The sequence below is a fragment of the Rhipicephalus microplus genome, chromosome 3 (assembly GCF_043290135.1).
Source record: "Rhipicephalus microplus isolate Deutch F79 chromosome 3, USDA_Rmic, whole genome shotgun sequence".
NCBI lineage: Eukaryota > Metazoa > Arthropoda > Arachnida > Ixodida > Ixodidae > Rhipicephalus > Rhipicephalus microplus.
This window is the reverse complement of record NC_134702.1, coordinates 72,637,724-72,659,696: the sequence shown is the minus strand read 5'-3', so window position 1 is coordinate 72,659,696 and position 21,973 is coordinate 72,637,724. Positions and strand designations below refer to the sequence as shown.

The 21,973-nt window shown below is 44.8% G+C and overlaps 1 protein-coding gene and 27 non-coding genes across 28 annotated transcripts in view; all 28 read right to left on the bottom strand.

Moving 5' to 3' along the window:
• The window catches only part of LOC142803787 (uncharacterized), a 373,950-nt gene that overhangs the window by 161,448 nt on the left and 190,529 nt on the right, over positions 1-21,973 (bottom strand). The window lies entirely within an intron of this gene.
• TRNAY-GUA (transfer RNA tyrosine (anticodon GUA)) lies at positions 552-641 on the bottom strand. The gene is given in 2 exon segments: positions 552-587; positions 605-641. It is a non-coding gene; the product is annotated as a tRNA-Tyr (tRNA).
• TRNAY-GUA (transfer RNA tyrosine (anticodon GUA)) lies at positions 1,747-1,836 on the bottom strand. Its single transcript is given in 2 exon segments — positions 1,747-1,782; positions 1,800-1,836. It is a non-coding gene; the product is annotated as a tRNA-Tyr (tRNA).
• TRNAY-GUA (transfer RNA tyrosine (anticodon GUA)) lies at positions 2,142-2,231 on the bottom strand. The gene is given in 2 exon segments: positions 2,142-2,177; positions 2,195-2,231. It is a non-coding gene; the product is annotated as a tRNA-Tyr (tRNA).
• On the bottom strand, positions 2,541-2,630 carry TRNAY-GUA (transfer RNA tyrosine (anticodon GUA)). Its single transcript is given in 2 exon segments — positions 2,541-2,576; positions 2,594-2,630. It is a non-coding gene; the product is annotated as a tRNA-Tyr (tRNA).
• On the bottom strand, positions 3,736-3,825 carry TRNAY-GUA (transfer RNA tyrosine (anticodon GUA)). The gene is given in 2 exon segments: positions 3,736-3,771; positions 3,789-3,825. It is a non-coding gene; the product is annotated as a tRNA-Tyr (tRNA).
• TRNAY-GUA (transfer RNA tyrosine (anticodon GUA)) lies at positions 4,132-4,221 on the bottom strand. The gene is given in 2 exon segments: positions 4,132-4,167; positions 4,185-4,221. It is a non-coding gene; the product is annotated as a tRNA-Tyr (tRNA).
• On the bottom strand, positions 4,528-4,617 carry TRNAY-GUA (transfer RNA tyrosine (anticodon GUA)). The gene is given in 2 exon segments: positions 4,528-4,563; positions 4,581-4,617. It is a non-coding gene; the product is annotated as a tRNA-Tyr (tRNA).
• On the bottom strand, positions 5,322-5,411 carry TRNAY-GUA (transfer RNA tyrosine (anticodon GUA)). The gene is given in 2 exon segments: positions 5,322-5,357; positions 5,375-5,411. It is a non-coding gene; the product is annotated as a tRNA-Tyr (tRNA).
• Positions 5,717-5,806, bottom strand: TRNAY-GUA (transfer RNA tyrosine (anticodon GUA)). Its single transcript is given in 2 exon segments — positions 5,717-5,752; positions 5,770-5,806. It is a non-coding gene; the product is annotated as a tRNA-Tyr (tRNA).
• Positions 6,511-6,600, bottom strand: TRNAY-GUA (transfer RNA tyrosine (anticodon GUA)). Its single transcript is given in 2 exon segments — positions 6,511-6,546; positions 6,564-6,600. It is a non-coding gene; the product is annotated as a tRNA-Tyr (tRNA).
• Positions 6,911-7,000, bottom strand: TRNAY-GUA (transfer RNA tyrosine (anticodon GUA)). The gene is given in 2 exon segments: positions 6,911-6,946; positions 6,964-7,000. It is a non-coding gene; the product is annotated as a tRNA-Tyr (tRNA).
• On the bottom strand, positions 8,101-8,190 carry TRNAY-GUA (transfer RNA tyrosine (anticodon GUA)). The gene is given in 2 exon segments: positions 8,101-8,136; positions 8,154-8,190. It is a non-coding gene; the product is annotated as a tRNA-Tyr (tRNA).
• On the bottom strand, positions 8,499-8,588 carry TRNAS-GGA (transfer RNA serine (anticodon GGA)). The gene is given in 2 exon segments: positions 8,499-8,534; positions 8,552-8,588. It is a non-coding gene; the product is annotated as a tRNA-Ser (tRNA).
• TRNAY-GUA (transfer RNA tyrosine (anticodon GUA)) lies at positions 8,898-8,987 on the bottom strand. The gene is given in 2 exon segments: positions 8,898-8,933; positions 8,951-8,987. It is a non-coding gene; the product is annotated as a tRNA-Tyr (tRNA).
• TRNAY-GUA (transfer RNA tyrosine (anticodon GUA)) lies at positions 9,297-9,386 on the bottom strand. The gene is given in 2 exon segments: positions 9,297-9,332; positions 9,350-9,386. It is a non-coding gene; the product is annotated as a tRNA-Tyr (tRNA).
• Positions 10,091-10,180, bottom strand: TRNAY-GUA (transfer RNA tyrosine (anticodon GUA)). The gene is given in 2 exon segments: positions 10,091-10,126; positions 10,144-10,180. It is a non-coding gene; the product is annotated as a tRNA-Tyr (tRNA).
• On the bottom strand, positions 10,486-10,575 carry TRNAY-GUA (transfer RNA tyrosine (anticodon GUA)). The gene is given in 2 exon segments: positions 10,486-10,521; positions 10,539-10,575. It is a non-coding gene; the product is annotated as a tRNA-Tyr (tRNA).
• Positions 10,885-10,974, bottom strand: TRNAY-GUA (transfer RNA tyrosine (anticodon GUA)). Its single transcript is given in 2 exon segments — positions 10,885-10,920; positions 10,938-10,974. It is a non-coding gene; the product is annotated as a tRNA-Tyr (tRNA).
• Positions 13,668-13,757, bottom strand: TRNAS-GGA (transfer RNA serine (anticodon GGA)). Its single transcript is given in 2 exon segments — positions 13,668-13,703; positions 13,721-13,757. It is a non-coding gene; the product is annotated as a tRNA-Ser (tRNA).
• Positions 16,450-16,539, bottom strand: TRNAS-GGA (transfer RNA serine (anticodon GGA)). Its single transcript is given in 2 exon segments — positions 16,450-16,485; positions 16,503-16,539. It is a non-coding gene; the product is annotated as a tRNA-Ser (tRNA).
• Positions 18,043-18,132, bottom strand: TRNAY-GUA (transfer RNA tyrosine (anticodon GUA)). Its single transcript is given in 2 exon segments — positions 18,043-18,078; positions 18,096-18,132. It is a non-coding gene; the product is annotated as a tRNA-Tyr (tRNA).
• TRNAY-GUA (transfer RNA tyrosine (anticodon GUA)) lies at positions 18,438-18,527 on the bottom strand. Its single transcript is given in 2 exon segments — positions 18,438-18,473; positions 18,491-18,527. It is a non-coding gene; the product is annotated as a tRNA-Tyr (tRNA).
• On the bottom strand, positions 18,838-18,927 carry TRNAY-GUA (transfer RNA tyrosine (anticodon GUA)). Its single transcript is given in 2 exon segments — positions 18,838-18,873; positions 18,891-18,927. It is a non-coding gene; the product is annotated as a tRNA-Tyr (tRNA).
• Positions 19,236-19,325, bottom strand: TRNAS-GGA (transfer RNA serine (anticodon GGA)). The gene is given in 2 exon segments: positions 19,236-19,271; positions 19,289-19,325. It is a non-coding gene; the product is annotated as a tRNA-Ser (tRNA).
• On the bottom strand, positions 20,829-20,918 carry TRNAY-GUA (transfer RNA tyrosine (anticodon GUA)). The gene is given in 2 exon segments: positions 20,829-20,864; positions 20,882-20,918. It is a non-coding gene; the product is annotated as a tRNA-Tyr (tRNA).
• Positions 21,224-21,313, bottom strand: TRNAY-GUA (transfer RNA tyrosine (anticodon GUA)). Its single transcript is given in 2 exon segments — positions 21,224-21,259; positions 21,277-21,313. It is a non-coding gene; the product is annotated as a tRNA-Tyr (tRNA).
• Positions 21,624-21,713, bottom strand: TRNAY-GUA (transfer RNA tyrosine (anticodon GUA)). Its single transcript is given in 2 exon segments — positions 21,624-21,659; positions 21,677-21,713. It is a non-coding gene; the product is annotated as a tRNA-Tyr (tRNA).

Sequence of the window (21,973 nt, the reverse complement as noted above, 5' to 3'; positions counted from 1 at the left end):
ACGTTGTTGCAACCTTCCCAATCGTCTCGCATATAAAGTTTGGGTGCCAGCGCACTTTGCGTCGCGTATGACATGTTCTAATTCACTTTGTATATTATGGTGCTGCACATGTGGAAATAAATTACTAATAAAACATAAAGACTACAACAATGACATTTTTCCGTTGAGCCGCATTCGAACCAGTGACCTATGGATGTCCGCAGTTCGAACCTCTACAGCCCACCGTTCTACCAACTGAGCTATCGACGGAAGATGGCAGTACTACGGCGCTGATTCATCCTTTATGCCGAAGTAATCGCAGGCAGTATAAAGGCTGACGATATAACGAGAACCATGAAGCTGCATGACATTTATTACCTTCTCACGCGTAATTACCCCCGATGCTAGTACAATGGCGATGTTTCTACAAACTTCCCAATCGTCTCGCATATAAACTTTGGGTGCCAGCACACTTTGTGTCGCGTACGACATGTTTTATTCACTTTGTACATTATGGTGCTGCACATGTGGCAATAAATCACTAATCAAAACATAATGAATAAGAAGCTTGCTCCGTCGAGCCGGATTCGAACCAGCGACCTATAAATATCCGCTGTTGGAACCTCTACAGTCCACCGCTCTACCAACTGAGCTATCCACGGAAGATGGCGGTACCAAGGCGCTGATTCATCCTTTATGCCGAAGAGATCGAAGGCAGTATTGAGGCTGACGAAATAACGAGAACCATGAAGCTGCATGACATTTAATTACCTTCTCACGCGTATTTACCCCCGACGCTAGTAAAATGGCGACGTTTCTACAACCTTCCCAATCGTCTCGCATATAAACTTTGGGTGCCAGCACACTTTGTGACGCGTATGACATGTTCTAATTCACTTTATACATTATGGTGCTGCACATGTGGCAATAAATCACTGATAAAACATGAAGAAAAAAAACAAACAAGATTGCTCCGTTGAGCCGGATTCGAACCAGCGACCTACGGATGTCCGCAGTTCGAACCTCGACAGTCCACCGTTCTACCAACTGAGATATCGCCGGAAGATGGCAGTACTACGGCGCTGATTCATCCTTTATGCCGAAGGAATCGCAGGCAGTATAAAGGCTGACGATATAACGAGAACCATGAAGCTGCATGACATTTGCTTATCCACTCACGCGTATTTACCTCCGATGATAGTAAAATGGCGACGTTTCTACAACCTTCCCAATCGTCTCATATATAAACTTTGGGTGCCAGCACACTTTGTGTCGCGTATGACATGTTTTATTCACTTTGTACGTTATGGTGCTGCACATGTGGCAATAAATCACTGATAAAACATGAAGAAAAAAAACAAACAAGATTGCTCCGTTGAGCCGGATTCGAACCAGCGACCTACGGATGTCCGCAGTTCGAACCTCGACAGTCCACCGTTCTACCAACTGAGATATCGCCGGAAGATGGCAGTACTACGGCGCTGATTCATCCTTTATGCCGAAGGAATCGCAGGCAGTATAAAGGCTGACGATATAACGAGAACCATGAAGCTGCATGACATTTGCTTATCCACTCACGCGTATTTACCCCCGATGCTAGTTAAACCTCGACATTTGTGCAACCTTCCCAATCGTCTCGCATATAAACTTTGGGTGCCAGCACACTTTGCGACGCGTATGACATGTTTTAATTCACTTGGTATATTATGGTGCTGCACATGTGGCAATAAATCACTAATTAAATCATAAAGAATAGAAAAAGCGATCTCCATCGAGCCGTATTCGAACCAGCGACCTATGGATGTCCGCAGTTGGAACCTCTACAGTCCACCGCTCTACAAACTGAGCTATCGACGGAAGATGGCAGTACTACGGCGCTGATTCATACTTTATGCCGAACGGATCGCAGGCAGTATTGCGGCTGACAAAATAAAGAGAACCATGAAGCTGCATGACATTTAATTACCTTCTCACGCGTATTTACCCCCGATGCTAGTAAAATGGCGACGTTTCTACAACCTTTCCAATCGTCTCGCATATAAACTTTGGGTGCCAGCACACTTTGTGACGCGTATGAATGTTCTAATTCACTTTATACATTATGGTGCTGCACATGTAGCAATAAATCACTAATTAAAACATAAAGAATAAAAAAAGCTTGCTCCGTCGAGCCGCATTTGAACCAGCGACCTATGGATGTCCGCAGTTGGATTTTCTACAGTCCACCGCTCTACCAACTGAGCTATCGACGGAAGATGGCGGTACCAAGGCGCTGATTCATTCTTTATGCCCAAGGGATCGGATGCAGTATTGAGGCTGACGAAATAAAGAGAACTATGAAGCTGCATGACATTTAATTACCTTCTCACGCGTATTTACCACCAATGCTAATAAAATGGCGACGTTTCTACAACCTTTCAATCGTCTCGCAAATAAACTTTGGGTGCCAGCACACTTTGTGACGCGTATGACATGTTCTAATTCACTTTATACATTATGGTGCTGCACATGTGGCAATAAATCACTAATTAAAACATAAAGAATGCCACAAAAAAGCTTGCTCCGTCGAGCCGGATTCGAGGCAGCGACCTATGGATGTACGCAGTTAAAACCTATACAGTCCACCGCTCTACCAACTGAGCTATCGACGGCACATGGCGGTACACCGGCGCTGATTCATCCTTTATGCCGAAGGAATCGCAGGCAGTATAAAGGCTGACGATATAACGAGAACCATGAAGCTGCATGACATTTAATTACCTTCTCACGCATATTTACCTCCGATGCAAGTAAAACGGCGACGTTTCTGCAACCTTCCCAATCGTCTCGCATATAAACTTTGGGTGGCAGCACACTTTGTGACGCGTATGACATGTTCTAATTCACTTAATACATTAGGGTGCTGCACTTGTTGCAATAAATCGATAAATAAAGCATAAACAATACAAAAAAAGCTTGCTCCGTCGAGCCGGATTCAAACCAGCGAGCTATGGATGTACGCAGTTAAAACCTATACAGTCCACCGCTCTACCAACTGAGATATCGACGGCAGATGGCGGTACTACGGCGCTGATTCATCCTTCAGGCTGAAGGAATCGCAGGCAGTATAGAGGCTGACGAAATAACGAGAACCTTGAAGCTGCATGACATTTTGTTACCCACTCACGCGTATTTACCACCGATGCAAGTAAAATGGTGAAGTTTCTGCAACCTTCCCAATCGTCTCGCATATAAAGTTTGGGTGCTAGCGCACTTTGCGTCGCGTATGACATGTCTTATTCACATTGTACGTTATGGTGAGGCACATGAGGCAATAAATCACTAATAAAACATGAAACAAAAAACAAAAAAGATTGCTCCGTTGAGCCAGATTCGAACCAGCGACCTACGAATGTCCGCAGTTCGAACCTCGACAGTCCACCGTTCTACCAACTGAGCTATCGACGGAAGATGGCAGTGCTACGGCGCTGATTCATCCTTTATGCCGAAGGGATCGCAGGCAGTATTGCGGCTGACGAAATAAAGAGAACCATGAAGCTGCATGACATTTAATTACCTTCTCACGCGTATTTACCCCCAATGCAAGTAAAATTGTTACGTTTCTGCAACCTTCCCAATCGTCTCGCATATAAAGTTTGGGTGCCAGCGCACTTTGCGTCGCGTATGACATGTTCTAATTCACTTTGTATATTATTGTGCTGCACATGTGGCAATAAATCACTAAATAAAACATAAAGACCACAATACAGAGATTCCTCCGTTGAGCCGCATTCGAACCAGCGACCTATGGATGTCCGCAGTTCGAACCTCTACAGTCCACCGCTCTACCAACTGAGCTATCGACGGAAGATGGCGGTACCAAGGCGCTGATTCATCCTTTATGCCGAAGGGATCGCAGGCAGTATTGAGGCTGACGAAATAACGAGAACCATGAAGCTGCATGACATTTATATACCTTCTCACGCGTATTTACCCGCGATGATAGTAAAATGGCGACGTTTCTACAACCTTCCCAATCATCTCGCATATAAACTTTGGGTACCAGCACACTTTGTGACGCGTATGACATGTTCTAATTCACTTTATACGTTATGGTACTGCACATGTGGCAATAAATGACTAATTAAAACATAAAGAATAAAAAAAGCTTGCTCCGTCAAGCCGGATTCGAACCAGCGACCTATGAATGCTTGAAGTTGGAACCTCTACAGTCCACCGGTCTACCAACTGAGCTATCGACGGAAGATGGCGGTACCAAGGCGTTGATTCATCCTTTATGCCGAAGGGATCGCAGGCAGTATTGCGGCTGACAAAATAAAGAGAACCGTGAAGCTGCATGACATTTAATTACCTTCTCACGCGTATTTACCCCCGATGATAGTACAATGGCGACGTTTCTACAACCTTCCCAATCGTCTCGCATATAAACTTTGGGTGCCAGCACACTTTGTGACGCGTATGACATGTTCTAATTCACTTTATACGTTATGGTACTGCACATGTGGCAATAAATGACTAATTAAAACATAAAGAATAAAAAAAGCTTGCTCTGTCAAGCCGAATTCGAACCAGCGACCTATGAATGCTTGAAGTTGGAACCTCTACAGTCCACCGCTCTACCAACTGAGCTATCGACGGCAGATGGCGGTACTCTGGCGCTGATTCATCCTTTATGCCGAAGGAATCGCAGGCAGTATAAAGGCTGACGATATAACGAGAACCATGAAGCTGCATGACATTTAATTACCTTCTCACGCATATTTACCCCCGATGCAAGTAAAACGGCGACGTTTCTACAACCTTCCCAATCGTCTCGCATATAAACTTTGGGTGGCAGCACACTTTGTGACGCGTATGACATGTTCTAATTCACTTAATACATTAGGGTGCTGCACTTGTGGCAATAAATCAATAAATAAATCATAAACAATACAAAAAAAGCTTGCTCCGTCGAGCCGGATTCAAACCAGCGAGCTATGGATGTACGCAGTTAAAACCTATACAGTCCACCGCTCTACCAACTGAGATATCGACGGCAGATGGCGGTACTACGGCGCTGATTCATCCTTCAGGCCGAAGGAATCGCAGGCAGTATAGAGGCTGACGAAATAACGAGAACTATGAAGCTGCATGACATTTGCTTACCCACTCACGCGTATTTACCCCCGATGCTAGTAAAACTGCGACGTTTCTGCAACCTTCCCAATCGTCTCGCATATAAACTTTGCGTGCCAGCACACTTCGCGACGCGTATGACATGTTCTAATTCACTTGGTACATTATGGTGCTGCACATGTGGCAATAAATCACTAATTAAAACATAAAGAATAAAAAAAGCTTGCTCCGTCGAGCCGGATTTGAACCAGCGACCTATGAATGTCCGAAGTTGGAACCTCTACAGTCCACCGCTCTACCAACTGAGCTATCGACGGAAGATGGCGGTACCAAGGCGCTGATTCATCCTTTATGCCGAAGGGATCGCAGGCAGTATTGCGGCTGACGAAATAAAGAGAACCATGAAGCTGCATGACATTTAATTACCTTCTCACGCGTATTTACCCCCGATGCTAGTAAAATGGCGACGTTTCTACAACCTTTCCAATCGTCTCGCATATAAACTTTGGGTGCCAGCACACTTTGTGACGCGTATGAATGTTCTAATTCACTTTATACATTATAGTGCTTCACATGTAGCAATAAATCACTAATTAAAACATAAAGAATAAAAAAAGCTTGCTCCGTCGAGCCGCATTTGAACCAGCGACCTATGGATGTCCGCAGTTAGATTCTCTACAGTCCACCGCTCTACCAACTGAGCTATCGACGGAAGATGGCGGTACCAAGGCGCTGATTCATTCTTTATGCCCAAGGGATCGGATGCAGTATTGAGGCTGACGAAATAACAAGAACTATGAAGCTGCATGACATTTAATTACCTTCTCACGCGTATTTACCACCAATGCTAATAAAATGGCGACGTTTCTACAACCTTTCAATCGTCTCGCAAATAAACTTTGGGTGCCAGCACACTTTGTGACGCGTATGACATGTTCTAATTCACTTTATACATTATGGTGCTGCACATGTGGCAATAAATCACTAATTAAAACATAAAGAATGCCACAAAAAAGCTTGCTCCGTCGAGCCGGATTCGAGGCAGCGACCTATGGTTGTCCGCAGTTGGAACCTCTACAGTCCACCGCTCTACCAACTGAGCTATCGACGGAAGATGGCGGTACCAAGGCGCCGATTCATCCTTTATGGCGAAGGGATCGCAGGCAGTATTGAGGCTGACGAAATAACGAGAACCATGAAGCTGCATGACATTTAATTACGTTCTCACGCGTATTTACCCCCGATGATAGTAAAATGGCGACGTTTCTACAACCTTCCCAATCGTCTCGCATATAAACTTTGGGTGCCAGCACACTTTGTGACGCGTATGACATGTTCTAATTCACTTTATACGTTATGGTACTGCACATGTGGCAATAAATGACTAATTAAAACATAAAGAATAAAAAAGTTTGCTCCATCAAGCCGTTTTCGAACCAGCGACCTATGAATGTCCGAAGTTGGAACCTCTACAGTCCACCGCTCTACCAACTGAGCTATCGACGGAAGATGGCGGTACCAAGGCGCTGATTCATCCTTTATGCCGAAGGGATCGCAGGCAGTATTGCAGCTGACGAAATAAAGAGAACCATGAAGCTGCATGACATTTAATTACCTTCTCACGCGTATTTACCCCCGATGCTAGTAAAATGGCGACGTTTCTACAACCTTCCCAATCGTCTCGCATATAAACTTTGGGTGCCAGCACACTTTGTGACGCGTATCACATGTTCTAATTCACTTTATACATTATGGTGCTGCACATGTGGCAATAAATCACTAATTAAAACATAAAGAATGCCACAAAAAAGCTTGCTCCGTCGAGCCGGATTCGAGGCAGCGACCTATGGATGTACGCAGTTAAAACCTATACAGTCCACCGCTCTACCAACTGAGCTATCGACGGCACATGGCGGTACACCGGCGCTGATTCATCCTTTATGCCGAAGGAATCGCAGGCAGTATAAAGGCTGACGATATAACGAGAACCATGAAGCTGCATGACATTTAATTACCTTCTCACGCATATTACCTCCGATGCAAGTAAAACGGCGACGTTTCTGCAACCTTCCCAATCGTCTCGCATATAAACTTTGGGTGGCAGCACACTTTGTGGCGCGTATGACATGTTCTAATTCACTTAATACATTAGGGTGCTGCACTTGTGGCAATAAATCGATAAATAAAGCATAAATAATACAAAAAAGCTTGCTCCGTCGAGCCGGATTCAAACCAGCGAGCTATGGATGTACGCAGTTAAAACCTATACAGTCCACCGCTCTACCAACTGAGATATCGACGGCAGATGGCGGTACTACGGCGCTGATTCATCCTTCAGGCTGAAGGAATCGCAGGCAGTATAGAGGCTGACGAAATAACGAGAACCTTGAAGCTGCATGACATTTTGTTACCCACTCTCGCGTATTTACCACCGATGCAAGTAAAATGGTGACGTTTCTGCAACCTTCCCAATCGTCTCGCATATAAAGTTTGGGTGCCAGCGCACTTTGCGTCGCGTATGACATGTTCTAATTCACTTTGTATATTATTGTGCTGCACATGTGGCAATAAATCACTAAATAAAACATAAAGACTACAATAAAGAGATTCCTCCGTTGAGCCGCATTCGAACCAGCGACCTATGGATGTCCGCAGTTCGAACCTCTAAAGTCCACCGTTCTACCAACTGAGCTATCGACAGAAAATGGCAGTACTACAGCGCTGATTCATCCTTTATGCCGAAGGAATCACAGGCAGTATAAAGGCTGACAATATAACGAGAACCATGAAGCTGCATGACATTTAATTACCTTCTCGCGCGTATTTACCCCCGATGCTAGTAAAATCGTGACGTTTCTACAAACTTCCCAATCGTCTCGCATGTAAACTTTGGGTGCCAGCACACTTTGTGTCGCGTATGACATGTTTTATTCACTTTGTACATTATGGTGCTGCACATGTGACAATAAATCACTAATTAAAACATAAAGAATCAAAAAAGCTTGCTCCGTCGAGCCGTATTCGAACCAGCGACCTATGGATGTCCGCAGTTGGAATCTCTACAGTCCACCGCTCTACCAACTGAGCAATCGACGGAAGATGGCGGTACCAAGGCGCTGATTCATCCTTTATGCCGAAGGGATCGCAGGCAGTATTGCGGCTGACGAAATAACGAAAACCATGAAGCTGCATGACATTTAATTACCTTCTCACGCGTATTTACCCCCGATGCTAGTAAAATGGTGACGTTTCTACAACCTTCCCCATCGTCTCGCATATAAACTTTGGGTGGCAGCACACTTTGTGACGCGTATGACATGGTCTAATTCACTTAATACATTAGGGTGCTGCACTTGTGGCAATAAATCAATAAATAAAGCATAAACAATACAAAAAAAGCTTGCTCCGTCGAGCCGGATTTGAACCAGCGAGCTATGGATGTACGCAGTTAAAACCTATCCAGTCCACCGCTCTACCAACTGAGATATCGACGGCAGATGGCGGTACTACGGCGCTGATTCATTCTTCATGCCGAAGGAATCGCAGGCAGTATAGAGGCTGACGAAATAACGAGAACCATGAAGCTGCATGACATTTTGTTACCCACTCACGCGTATTTACCACCGATGCAAGTAAAATGGTGACGTTTCTGCAACCTTCCCAATCGTCTCGCATATAAAGTTTGGGTGCCAGCACACTTTGTGACGCGTATGACATGTTCTAATTCACTTTATACATTATGGTGCTGCACATGTGGCAATAAATCACTAATTAAACATAAAGAATGCCACAAAAAAGCTTGCTTCGTCGAGCCGGATTCGAACCAGCGACCTATGTATGTATGCAGTTAAAACCTATACAGTCCACCGCTCTACCAACTGAGCTATCGACGGCAGATGGCGGTACCAAGGCGCTGATTCATCCTTTATGCCGAAGGGATCGCAGGCGGTATTGCGGCTGACGAAATAAAGAGAACCATGAAGCTGCATGACATTTAATTACCTTCTCACGCGTATTTACCCCCGATGCTAGTGAAATGGCGACGTTTCTACAACCTTCCCAATCGTCTCGCATATAAACTTTGGGTGCCAGCACACTTTGTGACGCGTATGACATGTTCTAATTCACTTTATACATTATGGTGCTGCACATGTGGCAATAAATCACTAATTAAACATAAAGAATGCCACAAAAAAGCTTGCTTCGTCGAGCCGGATTCGAACCAGCGACCTATGTATGTATGCAGTTAAAACCTATACAGTCCACCGCTCTACCAACTGAGCTATCGACGGCAGATGGCGGTACTCCGGCGCTGATTCATCCTTTATGCCGAAGGAATCGCAGGCAGTATAAAGGCTGACGATATAACGAGAACCATGAAGCTGCATGACATTTAGTTACCTTCTCACGCATATTTACCCCCGATGCAAGTAAAACGGCGACGTTTCTACAACCTTCCCAATCGTCTCGCATATAAACTTTGGGTGGCAGCACACTTTGTGACGCGTATGACATGTTCTAATTCACTTAATACATTAGGGTGCTGCACTTGTGGCAATAAATTAATAAATAAAGCATAAACAATACAAAAAAAGCTTGCTCCGTCGAGCCGGATTCAAACCAGCGAGCTATGGATGTACGCAGTTAAAACCTATACAGTCCACCGCTCTACCAACTGAGATATCGACGGCAGATGGCGGTACTACGGCGCTGATTCATCCTTCAGGCCGAAGGAATCGCAGGCAGTATAGAGGCTGACGAAATAACGAGAACTATGAAGCTGCATGACATTTGCTTACCCACTCACGCGTATTTACCCCCGATGCTAGTAAAACTGCGACGTTTCTGCAACCTTCCCAATCGTCTCGCATATAAACTTTGCGTGCCAGCACACTTCGCGACGCGTATGACATGTTCTAATTCACTTGGTACATTATGGTGCTGCACATGTGGCAATAAAGCACTAATTAAAACATAAAGATTAAGAAAAGCTTGCTCCGTCGAGCCGGATTTGAACCAGCGACCTATGGATGTCCGCAGTTGGAACCTCTACAGTCCACCGCTCTACCAACTGAGCTATCGACGGAAGATGGCAGTACTACGGCGCTGATTCATCCTTTATGCCGAAGGAATGACAGGCAGTATAAAGGCTGACGATATAACGAGAACCATGAAGCTGCATGACATTTATTTACCTTCTCACGCGTATTTACCCCCGATGATAGTAAAATGGCGACGTTTCTACAACCTTCCCAATCGTCTCGCATATAAACTTTGGGTGCCAGCACACTTTGTGACGCGTATGACATGTTCTAATTCACTTTATACGTTATGGTACTGGACATGTGGCAATAAATGACTAATTAAAACATAAAGAATAAAAAAGTTTGCTCCGTCGAGCCGCATTTGAACCAGCGACCTATGGATGTCCGCAGTTGGATTCTCTACAGTCCACCGCTCTACCAACTGAGATATCGACGGAAGATGGCGGTACCAAGGCGCTGATTCATTCTTTATGCCCAAGGGATCGGATGCAGTATTGAGGCTGACGAAATAACAAGAACTATGAAGCTGCATGACATTTAATTACCTTCTCACGCGAATTTACCACCAATGCTAATAAAATGGCGACGTTTCTACAACCTTTCAATTGTCTCGCAAATAAACTTTGGGTGCCAGCACACTTTGTGACGCGTATGACATGTTCTAATTCACTTTATACATTATGGTGCTGCACATGTGGCAATAAATCACTAATTAAAACATAAAGAATGCCACAAAAAAGCTTGCTCCGTCGAGCTGGATTCGAGGCAGCGACCTATGGATGTACGCAGTTAAAACCTATACAGTCCACCGCTCTACCAACTGAGCTATCGACGGCACATGGCGGTACACCGGCGCTGATTCATCCTTTATGCCGACGGAATCGCAGGCAGTATAAAGGCTGACGATATAACGAGAACCATGAAGCTGCATGACATTTAATTACCTTTTCACGCATATTTACCACCGATGCAAGTAAAATGGTGACGTTTCTGCAACCTTCCCAATCGTCTCGCATATAAAGTTTGGGTGCCAGCGCACTTTGCGTCGCGTATGACATGTTCTAATTCACTTTGTATATTATTGTGCTGCACATGTGGCAAAAAATCACTAAATAAAACATAAAGACTACAATAAAGAGATTCCTCTGTTGAGCCGCATTCGAACCAGCGACCTATGGATGTCCGCAGTTCGAACCTCTAAAGTCCACCGTTCTACCAACTGAGCTATCGACAGAAAATGGCAGTACTACAGCGCTGATTCATCCTTTATGCCGAAGGAATCACAGGCAGTATAAAGGCTGACAATATAACGAGAACCATGAAGCTGCATGACATTTAATTACCTTCTCAAGCGTATTTACCTTCAATGCTAGTAAAATGGTGACGTTTCTACAAACTTCCCAATCGTCTCGCATATAAACTTTGGGTGCCAGCACACTTCGCGACGCGTATGACATGTTCTAATTCACTTGGTACATTATGGTGCTGCACATGTGGCAATAAATCACTAAATAAAACATAAAGAATACCACAAAAAAGCTTGCTCCGTCGAGCCGGATTCGAACCAGCGACCTATGGATGTCCGCAGTTCGAACCTCGACAGACTACCGTTCTACCAACTGAGCTATCGACGAAAGATGGCAGTACTACGGCGCTGATTCATCCTTTATGCCGAAGGAATCGCAGGCAGTATAAAGGCTGACGAAATAACGAGAACCATGAAGCTGCATGACATTTACTTACCCACTCACGCGTATTTACCCACGATGCTAGTAAAACTGCGACGTTTCTGCAACCTTCCCAATCGTCTCGCATATAAACTTTGGGTGCCAGCACACTTCGCGACGCGTATGACATGTTCTAATCCACTTGGTACATTATGGTGCTGCACATGTGAAAATAAATCATTTATTAAAACATAAAGAATAAAGAAGTTTGCTCCGTCGAGCCGTATTCACACCAGCGACCTATGGATGTCCGCAGTCGGAATCTCTACAGTCCACCGCTCTACCAACTGAGCTATCGACGGAAGATGGCGGTACCAAGGCGCTGATTCATCCTTTATGCCCAAGGGATCGCAGGCAGTATTGAGGCTGACGAAATAACGAGAACTATGAAGCTGCATGACATTTAATTACCTTCTCACGCATATTTACCCCCGATGCAAGTAAAACGGCGACGTTTGTACAACCTTCCCAATCGTCTCGCATATAAACTTTGGGTGGCAGCACACTTTGTGACGCGTATGACATGTTCTAATTCACCTAATACATTAGGGTGCTGCACTTGTGGCAATAAATCAATAAATAAAGCATAAACAATACAAAAAAAGCTTGCTCCGTCGAGCCGGATTCACACCAGCGAGCTATGAATGTACGCAGTTAAAACCTATACAGTCCACCGCTCTACCAACTGAGATATCGACGGCAGATGGTGGTACTACGGCGCTGATTCATCCTTCAGGCTGAAGGAATCGCAGGCAGTATAGAGGCTGACAAAATAACGAGAACCTTGAAGCTGCATGACATTTTGTTACCCACTCACGCGTATTTACCACCGATGCAAGTAAAATGGTGACGTTTCTGCAACCTTCCCAATCGTCTCGCATATAAAGTTTGGGTGCCAGCGCACTTTGCGTCGCGTATGACATGTTCTAATTCACTTTGTATATTATTGTGCTGCACATGTGGCAAAAAATCACTAAATAAAACATAAAGACTACAATAAAGAGATTCCTCCGTTGAGCCGCATTCGAACCAGCGACCTATGGATGTCCGCAGTTCGAACCTCTAAAGTCCACCGTTCTACCAACTGAGCTATCGACAGAAAATGGCAGTACTACAGCGCTGATTCATCCTTTATGCCGAAGGAATCACAGGCAGTATAAAGGCTGACAATATAACGAGAACCATGAAGCTGCATGACATTTAATTACCTTCTCGCGCGTATTTACCCCCGATGCTAGTAAAATCGTGACGTTTCTACAAACTTCCCAATCGTCTCGCATGTAAACTTTGGGTGCCAGCACACTTTGTGTCGCGTATGACATGTTTTATTCGCTTTGTACATTATGGTGCTGCACATGTGACAATAAATCACTAATTAAAACATAAAGAATAAAAAAGCTTGCTCCGTCGAGCCGTATTCACATCAGCGACCTATGGATGTCCGCAGTTGGAATCTCTACAGTCCACCGCTCTACCAACTGAGCAATCGACGGAAGATGGCGGTACCAAGGCGCTGATTCATCCTTTATGCCGAAGGGATCGCAGGCAGTATTGCGGCTGACGAAATAACGAAAACCATGAAGCTGCATGACATTTAATTACCATCTCACGCGTATTTACCCCCGATGCTAGTAAAATGGCGACGTTTCTACAACCTTCCCCATCGTCTCGCATATAAACTTTGGGTGGCAGCACACTTTGTGACGCGTATGACATGGTCTAATTCACTTAATACATTACGGTGCTGCACTTGTGGCAATAAATCAATAAATAAAGCATAAACAATACAAAAAAAGCTTGCTCCGTCGAGCCGGATTCGAACCAGCGAGCTATGGATGTACGCAGTTAAAACCTATCCAGTCCACCGCTCTACCAACTGAGATATCGACGGCAGATGGCGGTACTACGGCGCTGATTCATTCTTCATGCCGAAGGAATCGCAGGCAGTATAGAGGCTGACGAAATAACGAGAACCATGAAGCTGCATGACATTTTGTTACCCACTCACGCGTATTTACCACCGATGCAAGTAAAATGGTGACGTTTCTGCAACCTTCCCAATCGTCTCGCATATAAAGTTTGGGCGCCAGCGCACTTTAAGTCGCGTATGACATGTTTTAATTCACTTTGTATATTATGGTGCTGCACATGTGGCAATAAATCACTAATTTAAACATAAAGACTACAACAAAGAGATTCCTCCGTTGAGCCGCATTCGAACCAGTGACCTATGAATGTCCGCAGTTCGAATCTCTACAGTCCACCGTTCGACAACTAAGCTATCGACGGAAAATGGCAGTACTACGGCGCTGATTCATCCTTTATGCCGAAGGAATCACAGGCAGTATAAAGGCTGACTATATAACGAGAACCATGAAGCTGCATGACATTTAATTACCTTCTCAAGCGTATTTACCTTCAATGCTAGTAAAATGGTGACGTTTCTACAAACTTCCCAATCGTCTCGCATATAAACTTTGGGTGCCAGCACACTTCGCGACGCGTATGACATGTTCTAATTCACTTGGTACATTATGGTGCTGCACATGTGGCAATAAATCACTAAATAAAACATAAAGAATACCACAAAAAAGCTTGCTCCGTCGAGCCGGATTCGAACCAGCGACCTATGGATGTCCGCAGTTCGAACCTCGACAGACTACCGTTCTACCAACTGAGCTATCGACGAAAGATGGCAGTACTACGGCGCTGATTCATCCTTTATGCCGAAGGAATCGCAGGCAGTATAAAGGCTGACGAAATAACGAGAACCATGAAGCTGCATGACATTTACTTACCCACTCACGCGTATTTACCCACGATGCTAGTAAAACTGCGACGTTTCTGCAACCTTCCCAATCGTCTCGCATATAAACTTTGGGTGCCAGCACACTTCGCGACGCGTATGACATGTTCTAATCCACTTGGTACATTATGGTGCTGCACATGTGAAAATAAATCATTTATTAAAACATAAAGAATAAAGAAGTTTGCTCCGTCGAGCCGTATTCACACCAGCGACCTATGGATGTCCGCAGTCGGAATCTCTACAGTCCACCGCTCTACCAACTGAGCTATCGACGGAAGATGGCGGTACCAAGGCGCTGATTCATCCTTTATGCCCAAGGGATCGCAGGCAGTATTGAGGCTGACGAAATAACGAGAACTATGAAGCTGCATGACATTTAATTACCTTCTCACGCATATTTACCCCCGATGCAAGTAAAACGGCGACGTTTGTACAACCTTCCCAATCGTCTCGCATATAAACTTTGGGTGGCAGCACACTTTGTGACGCGTATGACATGTTCTAATTCACCTAATACATTAGGGTGCTGCACTTGTGGCAATAAATCAATAAATAAAGCATAAACAATACAAAAAAAGCTTGCTCCGTCGAGCCGGATTCAAACCAGCGAGCTATGGATGTACGCAGTTAAAACCTATACAGTCCACCGCTCTACCAACTGAGATATCGACGGCAGATGGTGGTACTACGGCGCTGATTCATCCTTCAGGCTGAAGGAATCGCAGGCAGTATAGAGGCTGACAAAATAACGAGAACCTTGAAGCTGCATGACATTTTGTTACCCACTCACGCGTATTTACCACCGATGCAAGTAAAATGGTGACGTTTCTGCAACCTTCCCAATCGTCTCGCATATAAAGTTTGGGTGCCAGCGCACTTTGCGTCGCGTATGACATGTTCTAATTCACTTTGTATATTATTGTGCTGCACATGTGGCAAAAAATCACTAAATAAAACATAAAGACTACAATAAAGAGATTCCTCCGTTGAGCCGCATTCGAACCAGCGACCTATGGATGTCCGCAGTTCGAACCTCTAAAGTCCACCGTTCTACCAACTGAGCTATCGACAGAAAATGGCAGTACTACAGCGCTGATTCATCCTTTATGCCGAAGGAATCACAGGCAGTATAAAGGCTGACAATATAACGAGAACCATGAAGCTGCATGACATTTAATTACCTTCTCGCGCGTATTTACCCCCGATGCTAGTAAAATCGTGACGTTTCTACAAGCTTCCCAATCGTCTCGCATGTAAACTTTGGGTGCCAGCACACTTTGTGTCGCGTATGACATGTTTTATTCGCTTTGTACATTATGGTGCTGCACATGTGACAATAAATCACTAATTAAAACATAAAGAATAAAAAAGCTTGCTCCGTCGAGCCGTATTCACATCAGCGACCTATGGATGTCCGCAGTTGGAATCTCTACAGTCCACCGCTCTACCAACTGAGCAATCGACGGAAGATGGCGGTACCAAGGCGCTGATTCATCCTTTATGCCGAAGGGATCGCAGGCAGTATTGCGGCTGACGAAATAACGAAAACCATGAAGCTGCATGACATTTAATTACCATCTCACGCGTATTTACCCCCGATGCTAGTAAAATGGCGACGTTTCTACAACCTTCCCCATCGTCTCGCATATAAACTTTGGGTGGCAGCACACTTTGTGACGCGTATGACATGGTCTAATTCACTTAATACATTACGGTGCTGCACTTGTGGCAATAAATCAATAAATAAAGCATAAACAATACAAAAAAAGCTTGCTCCGTCGAGCCGGATTCGAACCAGCGAGCTATGGATGTACGCAGTTAAAACCTATCCAGTCCACCGCTCTACCAACTGAGATATCGACGGCAGATGGCGGTACTACGGCGCTGATTCATTCTTCATGCCGAAGGAATCGCAGGCAGTATAGAGGCTGACGAAATAACGAGAACCATGAAGCTGCATGACATTTTGTTACCCACTCACGCGTATTTACCACCGATGCAAGTAAAATGGTGACGTTTCTGCAACCTTCCCAATCGTCTCGCATATAAAGTTTGGGCGCCAGCGCACTTTAAGTCGCGTATGACATGTTTTAATTCACTTTGTATATTATGGTGCTGCACATGTGGCAATAAATCACTAATTTAAACATAAAGACTACAACAAAGAGATTCCTCCGTTGAGCCGCATTCGAACCAGTGACCTATGAATGTCCGCAGTTCGAATCTCTACAGTCCACCGTTCGACAACTAAGCTATCGACGGAAAATGGCAGTACTACGGCGCTGATTCATCCTTTATGCCGAAGGAATCACAGGCAGTATAAAGGCTGACTATATAACGAGAACCATGAAGCTGCATGACATTTAATTACCTTCTCAAGCGTATTTACCTTCAATGCTAGTAAAATGGTGACGTTTCTACAAACTTCCCAATCGTCTCGCATATAAACTTTGGGTGCCAGCACACTTCGCGACGCGTATGACATGTTCTAATTCACTTGGTACATTATGGTGCTGCACATGTGGCAATAAATCACTAAATAAAACATAAAGAATACCACAAAAAAGCTTGCTCCGTCGAGCCTGATTCGAACCAGCGACCTATGGATGTCCGCAGTTCGAACCTCGACAGACTACCGTTCTACCAACTGAGCTATCGACGAAAGATGGCAGTACTACGGCGCTGATTCATCCTTTATGCCGAAGGAATCGCAGGCAGTATAAAGGCTGACGAAATAACGAGAACCATGAAGCTGCATGACATTTACTTACCCACTCACGCGTATTTACCCACGATGCTAGTAAAACTGCGACGTTTCTGCAACCTTCCCAATCGTCTCGCATATAAACTTTGGGTGCCAGCACACTTCGCGACGCGTATGACATGTTCTAATCCACTTGGTACATTATGGTGCTGCACATGAGGCAATAAATCACTAATAAAACATGAAACAAAAAACATAAAAGATTGCTCCGTTGAGCCAGATTCGAACCAGCGACCTACGAATGTCCGTACTTCGAACCTCGACAGTCGACCGTTCTACCAACTGAGCTATCGACGGAAGATGGCAGTACTACGGCGCTGATTCATCCTTTATGCCGAAGGAATCGCAGGCAGTATAAAGGCTGACGATATAACGAGAACCATGAAGCTGCATGACATTTGCTTACCCACTCACGCGTATTTACCCCCGATGCTAGTAAAACTGCGACGTTTCTGCAACCTTCCCAATCGTCTCGCATATAAATTTTGCGTGCCAGCACATTTCGCGACGCGTATGACATGTTCTAATTCACTTGGTACATTATGGTGCTGCACATGTGGCAATAAATCACTAATTAAAACATAAAGAATAAAAAAAGCTTGCTCCGTCGAGCCGGATTTGAACCAGCGACCTATGGATGTCCGCAGTTGGAACCTCTACAGTTCACCGCTCTACCAACTGAGCTATCGACGGAAGATGGCGGTACCAAGGCGCTGATTCATCCTTTATGCCGAAGGGATCGCAGGCAGTATTGAGGCTGACGAAATAACGAGAACCATGAACCTGCATGACATTTAATTACCTTCTCACGCGTATTTACCCCCGATGATAGTAAAATGGCGACGTTTCTACAACCTTCCCAATCGTCTCGCATATAAACTTTGGGTGCCAGCACACTTTGTGACGCGTATGACATGTTCTAATTCACTTTATACGTTATGGTACTGCACATGTGGCAATAAATGACTAATTAAAACATAAAGAATAAAAAAGTTTGCTCCGTCAAGCCGTATTCGAACCAGCGACCTATGAATGTCCGAAGTTGGAACCTCTACAGTCCACCGCTCTACCAATTGAGCTATCGACGGAAGATGGCGGTACCAAGGCGCTGATTCATCCTTTATGCCGAAGGGATCGCAGGCAGTATTGCGGCTGACGAAATAAAGAGAACCATGAAGCTGCATGACATTTAATTACCTTCTCACGCGTATTTACCCCCGATGCTAGTAAAATGGCGACGTTTCTACAACCTTCCCAATCGCCTCGCATATAAACTTTGGGTGCCAGCACACTTTGTGACGCGTATGACATGTTCTAATTCACTTTATACATTATGGTTCTGCACATGTGGCAATAAATCACTAATTAAAACATAAAGAATGCCACAAAAAAGCTTGCTCCGTCGAGCCGGATTCGAGCCAGCGACCTATGGATGTACGCAGTTAAAACCTATACAGTCCACCGCTCTACCAACTGAGCTATCGACGGCACATGGCGGTACCCCGGCGCTGATTCATCCTTTATGCCGAAGGAATCGCAGGCAGTATAGAGGCTGACAAAATAACGAGAACTTTGAAGCTGCATGACATTTTGTTACCCACTCACGCGTATTTACCACCGATGCAAGTAAAATGGTGACGTTTCTGCAACCTTCCCAATCGTCTCGCATATAAAGTTTGGGTGGCAGCACACTTTGTGACGCGTATGACATGTTCTAATTCACTTAATACATTAGGGTGCTGCACTTGTGGCAATAAATCAATCAATAAAGCATAAACAATACAAAAAAAGCTTGCTCCGTCGAGCCGGATTCGAACCAGCGAGCTATGGATGTACGCAGTTAAAACCTATCCAGTCCACCGCTCTACCAACTGAGATATCGACGGCAGATGGCGGTACTACGGCGCTGATTCATTCTTCATGCCGAAGGAATCGCAGGCAGTATAGAGGCTGACGAAATAACGAGAACCATGAAGCTGCATGACATTTTGTTACCCACTCACGCGTATTTACCACCGATGCAAGTAAAATGGTGACGTTTCTGCAACCTTCCCAATCGTCTCGCATATAAAGTTTGGGCGCCAGCGCACTTTAAGTCGCGTATGACATGTTTTAATTCACTTTGTATATTATGGTGCTGCACATGTGGCAATAAATCACTAATTTAAACATAAAGACTACAACAAAGAGATTCCTCCGTTGAGCCGCATTCGAACCAGTGACCTATGAATGTCCGCAGTTCGAATCTCTACAGTCCACCGTTCGACAACTAAGCTATCGACGGAAAATGGCAGTACTACGGCGCTGATTCATCCTTTATGCCGAAGGAATCACAGGCAGTATAAAGGCTGACTATATAACGAGAACCATGAAGCTGCATGACATTTAATTACCTTCTCAAGCGTATTTACCTTCAATGCTAGTAAAATGGTGACGTTTCTACAAACTTCCTAATCGTCTCGCATATAAACTTTGGGTGCCAGCACACTTCGCGACGCGTATGACATGTTCTAATTCACTTGGTACATTATGGTGCTGCACATGTGGCAATAAATCACTAAATAAAACATAAAGAATACCACAAAAAAGCTTGCTCCGTCGAGCCGGATTCGAACCAGCGACCTATGGATGTCCGCAGTTCGAACCTCGACAGACTACCGTTCTACCAACTGAGCTATCGACGAAAGATGGCAGTACTACGGCGCTGATTCATCCTTTATGCCGAAGGAATCGCAGGCAGTATAAAGGCTGACGAAATAACGAGAACCATGAAGCTGCATGACATTTACTTACCCACTCACGCGTATTTACCCACGATGCTAGTAAAACTGCGACGTTTCTGCAACCTTCCCAATAGTCTCGCATATAAACTTTGGGTGCCAGCACACTTCGCGACGCGTATGACATGTTCTAATCCACTTGGTACATTATGGTGCTGCACATGAGGCAATAAATCACTAATAAAACATGAAACAAAAAACATAAAAGATTGCTCCGTTGAGCCAGATTCGAACCAGCGACCTACGAATGTCCGTACTTCGAACCTCGACAGTCGACCGTTCTACCAACTGAGCTATCGACGGAAGATGGCAGTACTACGGCGCTGATTCATCCTTTATGCCGAAGGAATCGCAGGCAGTATAAAGGCTGACGATATAACGAGAACCATGAAGCTGCATGACATTTGCTTACCCACTCACGCGTATTTACCCCCGATGCTAGTAAAACTGCGACGTTTCTGCAACCTTCCCAATCGTCTCGCATATAAATTTTGCGTGCCAGCACATTTCGCGACGCGTATGACATGTTCTAATTCACTTGGTACATTATGGTGCTGCACATGTGGCAATAAATCACTAATTAAAACATAAAGAATAAAAAAAGCTTGCTCCGTCGAGCCGGATTTGAACCAGCGACCTATGGATGTCCGCAGTTGGAACCTCTACAGTCCACCGCTCTACCAACTGAGCTATCGACGGAAGATGGCGGTACCAAGGCGCTGATTCATCCTTTATGCCGAAGGGATCGCAGGCAGTATTGAGGCTGACGAAATAACGAGAACCATGAAGCTGCATGACATTTAATTACCTTCTCACGCGTATTTACCCCCGATGATAGTAAAATGGCGACGTTTCTACAACCTTCCCAATCGTCTCGCATATAAACTTTGGGTGCCAGCACACTTTGTGACGCGTATGACATGTTCTAATTCACTTTATACGTTATGGTACTGCACATGTGGCAATAAATGACTAATTAAAACATAAAGAATAAAAAAGTTTGCTCCGTCAAGCCGTATTCGAACCAGCGACCTATGAATGTCCGAAGTTGGAACCTCTACAGTCCACCGCTCTACCAATTGAGCTATCGACGGAAGATGGCGGTACCAAGGCGCTGATTCATCCTTTATGCCGAAGGGATCGCAGGCAGTATTGCGGCTGACGAAATAAAGAGAACCATGAAGCTGCATGACATTTAATTACCTTCTCACGCGTATTTACCCCCGATGCTAGTAAAATGGCGACGTTTCTACAACCTTCCCAATCGCCTCGCATATAAACTTTGGGTGCCAGCACACTTTGTGACGCGTATGACATGTTCTAATTCACTTTATACATTATGGTTCTGCACATGTGGCAATAAATCACTAATTAAAACATAAAGAATGCCACAAAAAAGCTTGCTCCGTCGAGCCGGATTCGAGCCAGCGACCTATGGATGTACGCAGTTAAAACCTATACAGTCCACCGCTCTACCAACTGAGCTATCGACGGCACATGGCGGTACCCCGGCGCTGATTCATCCTTTATGCCGAAGGAATCGCAGGCAGTATAGAGGCTGACAAAATAACGAGAACTTTGAAGCTGCATGACATTTTGTTACCCACTCACGCGTATTTACCACCGATGCAAGTAAAATGGTGACGTTTCTGCAACATTCCCAATCGTCTCGCATATAAAGTTTGGGTGCCAGCGCACTTTGCGTCGCGTATGACATGTTCTAATTCACTTTGTATATTATTGTGCTGCACATG